The 7,613-nt window shown below is 43.6% G+C and overlaps 1 pseudogene; it reads right to left on the bottom strand.

Annotated features, from left to right (window-relative positions):
- Positions 1–1,675: 1,675 nt before the first annotated feature.
- Positions 1,676–3,497, bottom strand: LOC102758507 (annotated as a pseudogene).
- Between the last annotated feature and the right edge of the window lie 4,116 nt (positions 3,498–7,613).

Raw genomic sequence — 7,613 nt, 5'->3', positions numbered from 1 at the left:
TGTATAGGGGGGTGGTGAAAGGGGAGGAGAAAGGACTGTGGGCCCTGCCCATTGGCCAGGCACAAGTTGGTGTCTTGTCACACAGGATGTGGTCATATCTATGGCGACTTCTCTTGATTGTCATTGGCCAGTTCAAAGAAGGCCTAGGCGTGGCCAGCAGCGGCTTGGCTTCCGGGAAGAAGCCTTGCTGAGCACATGGCCAAGATAAGATGGAGGGCATAGCCCTTACCCTGGGGCAGGGTGGAGGGTGTAGCTTATACCCTGGGGCAAGGTAGAGGGTGTAGTCCTCGCCCTTTCACCTTCACCTTCTTTCTTCCAAACCCCAACCTCACTCCCTTCTGTTAGCTGTCAGTTTCATGTATCCATGCCTCTGTTTCTATTTTGTTCTTGTTTATTATGCTCATTAGAACCAACACATAAGTGATATCATATGGTGTTTGGCTTTATGTGACTGGCATATTTCACTTAAAGGTAGAGGGTGTAGTCCTCGCCCTTTCACCTTCACCTTCTTTCTTCCAAACCCCAACCTCACTCCCTTCTGTTAGCTGTCAGTTTCATGTATCCATGCCTCTGTTTCTATTTTGTTCTTGTTTATTATGCTCATTAGAACCAACACATAAGTGATATCATATGGTGTTTGGCTTTATGTGACTGGCATATTTCACTTAACATAATAATCTGCAGGCCTACCCAGGCTGTAACAAAGGATAAAATTTCCTTCTTTTTTACAACTGTGTAGTATTTCATGGTGTAAATGTACCATGGAACACCACTCATCTACAGAGGAGTACTTGGTTTGTTTCCAGATTTTGGCTATTGTAAATAATGCAGCTATGCATATAGGTGTTATATATTCTTTCAAATTAGTGTTTCAAGTTCTTTAAGATATAGTCCCTGAAGTGGGATTGCTGGGCCAAAAGGCAATTAAATTTTTAATTTTTTGAGGAAATCCCATGCCGTTTTCCACTGGCTGCTCCAGTCTGCGTTCCCACCAACAGTGCGCTAGGGCTCCCTTTTCTCCTTATTCTCATCAGCACTTGTTTGTTGATTTATTAATGATAACCATTCTGACAGGTATAAAGTGACATCTCGTTGTGGTTTTAATCTGACATTCTCTGATGATTAGTGACATTGAGTATTTTTTTATATATCTATTGACTATTTATATATCCTCTTTGGAGAAATGTCTATTCAGGTCCTTTGTTCAGTTTTTTTCCAGACACTTTAGAAACTTTATTGAAGGATAAAAGGATGTCGACTCCCAGATTCCCAATCCCATGGGGTGGACCAAAAACAAATAAGGGCTAAAAGGAAGAATGAAGATAGAGCAGGAGTGGGTGGAAGTGGGTGTCTTATGTTAGAGAATCTGGAGAGGCTGCAGAATCAATTGGAATAAAACACAGGGCATCCTGTCAGCCCAATAACTCAGCAACAGGATTGTTGCAGACCCAAGAGGGGCCTGAAGTAGGGGCTCGGCTGGTGTAGAAGGCACACTCATCATCCAGGCACACCTAATGGAAGCAGCAGATGGCAGTCAGACATGCTTTGAGACGCTGCCTCAGGGCCAGGGTTCAAGAAGCCAGACTGCTGGGGCCTGCCTGGCCTGCTGGGGGCCTCACAGACTGGAGTGAGCAGATTGGGGGGCTGGTACAAAGTGGGCGTTGAGAGGAGAAGATCACACTGGTGGTGTTGGAGCCCACTGACTGCAGCAGGACTGTGGACTAGACTCTGTACGCCTAGCTTCCAGAGAGCAGGCCGCTGACGCCTCAGGCTCTACCCCAGGGGAGGGCTCTGGAAGTCCAGTCTTCCCCTGGCAGCAGGCCTGAATTAATCCAGGCTCTATGGGCGGGCAGGCCTCAGATACCTCAGGCTGTTTCTGGGTGGCAGGCTCTGGTATCTCAGGCTCCCTCCTATGGCAGGGCTCTGGGAACCCTGCCTCTGCTGGTGGGAAGGGCTGAGCTGCCTCAGGCTCTGCTCCAGGGCAGAGCTGTGATTCCCCACACTCCTCTAGAAAGCAGGGCTTTAGCAGTCCAGAGTGCTGTAACAGTTCAGGAAGGTGGAAAGCCCCAGAATTCTGCTCTGGGGCATTCAGGGTTCTAGGAATCTCTGCCAACAGGGACTGAAGTTCAACCATATCCAGAGAGGAGCCTCCATTAAGCGGGGCACACTTGCTTCCTGCCAGCACCTCTACCTCCTGTTGCAAAAGCTTCTTCAGGGTATGATGCGCTGCATCTTCAGCTCTTGGATGTTGGGGGTTCTACTAGGGTAGGGTCCATGAGGAGTTGCCATGGTGGTTTCCCAGATCTCTCTTGGTCAAATAACTGAACTGCAATCTGCTCCCAGGGCAGTGCAGGCTTTTCAGGGCAAGACTAAGGAGAGAGGCCACTCAAACATTGGGCTTACTGAGCTTTGGGGGCTGATGGGATGGGGTTGTGAACTGGGTTTTGGAGTGAATGGCAAGATGCCTCACAATGAATATAAGGATGGAGCTGAGGAGCCAGGGGAGGAAACACACTGAGCCGATCCAAAGGGGGATGGACGGGGAATAGATGGCAGCAGCACATGGCCAGGGGAGGGCATCATGTGGCAGTCATGGTTTTCCTTGGTGTGAGTTAGCTCCCAGCATTCTCTTAACGGAACCACTAGGCCAGACCAGACCAAGAAGGCCCCTTCCTCCATCTGAGTGAGTGACTACTTCATGTTCTCCTTCCGGGAAAGAGGAAGCAGGCTGGACTGGGCTCTCTAGGTGCAATCCTGAGGCCTGGCTCACTATAGTCCAGCTGCTTCCACCTGTCTCTCTTTTTTAGCTCCTGGAAGGTAGGGAGAGCAGAGGGGTGAAAAGAAGGTCCTGAAGGTAGAATCATAGCCTCTAGCTTTTGGGTGCACAAGGTCCAGCTGTGGGGTCCTGGTCCCTCCAGCCTCAAAAAGCAGGAAGCCCCAGCAGGGTCCAGTCAGTTTGTGGGGGCGAGGGGGGTTCTTGGACCCAAATATGTAGAGGTGCAGGTACACTGGTCCCTCTGGATGGTGCCTCCCTGGCTCCCTTGAACCAGTACTCTCTGAGCCAGTCTGGGATGATGCCCCAGGTGACAGCTCTTCAGCCCCTCACCTGACCGGATGGTAGCGAGGGTCTCAGGGTCAGCCACAAACTCTATGGCCCCTGGAATCCCTTTCTGGGGAGGAAACCCAGGCCTCACATTTTGTTCCTTATGGCTAGGCCTGAGCTCCTCCAATGGATTACGAAGCAGAGTGCTCCCCACCAATCTCTCTGATTTCTGTGTTTCATGTGTGGCTTCTGGCCTGCGGCCTGCTGAGTCAAAAAGAGGACGCTGAGTACTGATTTTCTGCTCCAATTTCTTTGTATCTTGGTTCTCCTAGTCCAGGTCTCAGGGCTTGACTATAGGGAGAGGTGGGTGTCTCTTTAAGCAAACCGGAATCTTGCTAGGGGTGGGTGATATACCCCGGAGGAGAGGCTCCATCTTGGTTTGGAAGGTGGTCATGATGGCTACAACTTCCCTGGAGCCACTCAGTGTCACCCTCACTTATTCACCTTTCCCCTGACTTGGCTTATGGGGCAGCTCCTTCTCCCTTTTGTTCATTTTTTTAACTGGATTGTTTGTCTTCATGGTGTTATATAAGTTCTATATATATTTTAATAACCACTTTATATATTTTGGAGATTAATCCCTTATCAGCTGTATCATTGGCAAAAATGTTCTTGCATGCAGGGAGTTTCCTTTTTAGTTTGATGCTGGTTTCTTTTGCTGTACTGAAGTTTTTTAATTTGATGTAGTCCCATTTGCTTATTCCCCCCCCCTTTGTTTCCCTTGCCTTAGGAAATGTATTGGTGAAAATACTGCTATGTGAGGTGTCTGAGATTTTATTGTCTATGTTTTCTTCTAGGATATTTTATGGTTTCATGACTTGCATTAAAATCTTTTATCCATTTTGAGTATATTCTTGTATAAGCTGGTTCTAGTTTCTTTATTTTAAATTCTTTACTGTTGAAAGCATTGCATATATCTCCTTTTAACCTCATTGACCTCTCCCAGCCCACTCCCGCCCCTCAGCAAGGCTCTCACCCCCCTAATGTCTGTGCCTATTGGTTGTGCTTATATGCATGCATAAAGTCCTTTGGTTGATCCCTTATCCCCCCTCGCACATTCCCCTGCCTTCCCTCTGAAGTTTGACTGTCTATTTAATGCTTCTATGTCCCTAGCTCTATTTTTAATCAGTTTATATTGTTCATTAAATCCCCAAAATGAGTGAGATCATATAATTTTTATCTTTCTCTGACTGGCTTATTTCACTTAGCATAATGCTTTCCAGGTCCATCTATGCTATTGCAAATGATGAGTTCTTACTTTTTTGTGGCAGCATAGTATTCCATGTATAGATGTACCACAGGTTTTTAATCCATTCATCTGCTGATGGGCACTTAGGCTGTTTCCAAATCTTAGCTACGGTAAATTGTGCTGCTATGAACATAGGGGTGTATATATACTTCCTGATTGGTGTTTCTGATTTTGTGGGATATATTCCTAGAAGTAATTGTCATTTTGATTTGCATCTCTTGGATGACTAATGACTGAGTATTTTTCATATGTCTCTTGGTCTTTTGTAGGTCCTTTGCCCATTTCTTGATTGGATTGTTTATCTTCCTTTTGTTAAGTTTTATGAGTTCCCTATCAATTTTGGAGATTAAACACTTATCCGGTGTAACATTGGCAAATATGTTTTCCATGCAGTGGGGTCTCTTGTTGTTTTGTTGATGGTTTCAGAAGCTTTTTTATTTTGATGTGTTCCCATTTGCTTATTTTCTCCTTAGTTTCCACTGTCCTAAGAGATGTATCAGTAAACATATTGCTACCAGATATGTCTGATATTTTGCTGCCTATGGATTCTAAGATTTTTATGGTTTCCTGTCTTAAAGACTTTTATCCATTTTGTGTTTACTGTTGCGTATGATGTGAGTTGGTGGTCTAGTTTCATTTTTGTTGCATGTACCTGTCCAATTTTCCCAACACCATCTATTGAAGAGACTGTCTTTGCTCCATTATATGCTCTTGCTTCCTTTGTCAAATATTAATTGATCATAGAGGTGTTTGTTTATTTCTGGGCTCTCTGTTCTGTTCCATTGATCTATATGCCTATTCTTATGCCAGTATCATGCTGTTTTGATAGTATAGCTTGATATCAAGTATTGTGATTCCTCTATCTTTGCTCTTCTTTTTCAAGATTTCTGAGACTATTCTGAGTCTCTCTTTTTTTTTGGAGGGGGGGGTTCCATATAAATTTTTTAGTATTTGTTCTAGGTCTGTGAAATACACCATTGGTATCTTGATATGAATTGCACTGAATCTATAGATTGCTTTACATAGTATGGACAGTTTAAGGATGTTAAGTCTTCTAAAACATGTCTTTTTATTTGACTTCCTGAAATTTAAATATTATATTCCTAGGTGTAGTTGTTTGACATTTATATTGCGTGATATATTCAGACATTCCTGTTTTGGAGTCTGATGTTATTTTGGAAAAATTCTCAGGCATTCTTATGTCTTACATTTCTTTTTTTTAAAAAATATATTTTATTGATTTTTTTACAGAGAGGGATAGAGAGTTAGAAACATCGATGAGGGAGAAACATTGATCAGCTGCCTCCTGCACAACTCCCCACTGGGGATGTGCCCGCAACCCAGGTACATGCCCTTGACCGGAATCGAACCTGGGACCTTTCAGTCCGCAGGCCGACGCTCTATCCACTGAGCCAAACCGGTTTCGGCTGTCTTACATTTCTTGATTTTCTTTCTTTTCTTTATATTCTCAATACAGGTGTGTAACATTTTATAGTTGTTCTACAGTTCTTATATATTTTATTCTGTTGTTTTAGCAATTTTTCTCATTGATATCCAGTTTTGTAAGTTTCTATTGCCATATCCCCAGAGATTCTTCCTCCATCCATGTCCAGTCTAGTAATTAAAAGACATTCTTCATTTATGTTACAGTGATTTTGATCTCTAGCATTTATTTATGATTCATTCTTAGAATTTTCATCTCTCTGTTTATGTAATCCATTTACTCCTGCGTGCTGTCTACTCTTTTTCATTAAAATTCTTGGTGCATTTTTTATACATTTTTAAAATTCCTGTCTGATAATTCCAACATTCCTTGCATATATGCCTCGGGGTCTGATGCTTTTTCAGTGTCTTCAAGCTTTGTTGTGTTTTTTTGTGTGTGTGTGTTTTAATTTTGTTTTTTTCCTTTAGCATGCTTTTTAATTTTTTGTTGAAAGATGGACATATGATGAAAGAACTGTTATAAAGAGTCATTTAGTAAGGTAGTAGTAATCTGCGGTGCTAACTGAAGAATTCTAAAGTCCTGTGATTAAGAATTTCTTTTGTTGATCTTGTGCCCCTAAACTGTGAACTTCAAAAATGCTTCTTGGTTTATTTCCCCCCTCTTATATGGCACTGGATGTCTTAAGGGGACGGAAGTTGAGTATTTCTCTTTCCTCAAGTGAAAGTCTAGAGGGAATTGGAATTGAGTATTTCTTTTCCCCTTGTTAGGTTAGCTTCTAATAAATCCATAGCAAGTTAGGTTTTGGTAAAATAGTTATGTGTTTTTGTTTGTTTGTTTTCTGAGGGCAGGCCATCTTTAGAAAAACAGAATGCTCTTGTATATTTCAAGATGGTTGTTTCCCTACCCTCACTGCCGAAGTCATATGAGGGATATTTCTCCAATATTAATCATGAAGACTTGGTAGAGCTCCTAGTGGTAAAACTCATGTAAGCATGGAGTCCCCCACATAAGACTGGGTTCCCTTGGAGCTTTAATATCTCAGAGTTGTCTCATTGAGCCCACACGGATTTATCAATTCAGTTCAGGTTTTCATATCCCAGTACTTGTTCTTGTGGAGCTTTCTGCTTCTGGCTTTCTGCTCTCATAAATTGTGATTCTCTTTATCCACCTTTCTGTCTCTCCAATTTTTGGAGAAGCAATTTGCCCTGTAACCTTATTTCTCTTATAGATATAAAAATAGTTGTTCGTTTGTTTAGCTTTTCAGTTGTTAGATTGGAGTGCCAAGTTCTAAGCTCCTGACATGCTGGACTGGAAATTCATCTCTGACAATCTTGAAGAGGCAAAGTTAACCATATGATCAGAAATAAAGATTGTGTATTGAATATAAACATTTCAAATAGCAACAGACCAGAATATTGTTTCTTGGAACCTGAAAGAAACTTGCAAGTAAGCATTTGTTTAGGTGTATATCCCAGTTTAGGGTAGCTATAATATACCTTGGTTATAGCCTTTTATAAGACACTAGAGGCCCGGTGCACAAAAATTTGTGCACTCGGGGGAAGGGGGGGTCCCTCAGCCCGGCCTGTGCGGTCTCGCAGTCTGGGACCCCTCGGGAGATAAGGACCTGCTGGCTTAGGCCTGCTCCCGGGTGGCAGAGGGCAGGCCCAATCCCTAGGTGCAGTCCCTGGTTGGGCACAGAACAGGGCCGACTGGGGAGTTGGTGTGCCGCCCCTGTCATGCACAGAGCAGGGCGGATCGGGAGATTGCAATGCCACCCTCAGTCACGCTCAGGGTAGGGCTGATTGGGGGGTTGCGGC

Source organism: Myotis davidii, unplaced genomic scaffold (assembly GCF_000327345.1).
Source record: "Myotis davidii unplaced genomic scaffold, ASM32734v1 scaffold829, whole genome shotgun sequence".
NCBI lineage: Eukaryota > Metazoa > Chordata > Mammalia > Chiroptera > Vespertilionidae > Myotis > Myotis davidii.
The sequence above is the reverse complement of the archived record's forward strand: the minus strand, read 5'-3'. Positions and strand labels throughout refer to the sequence as shown.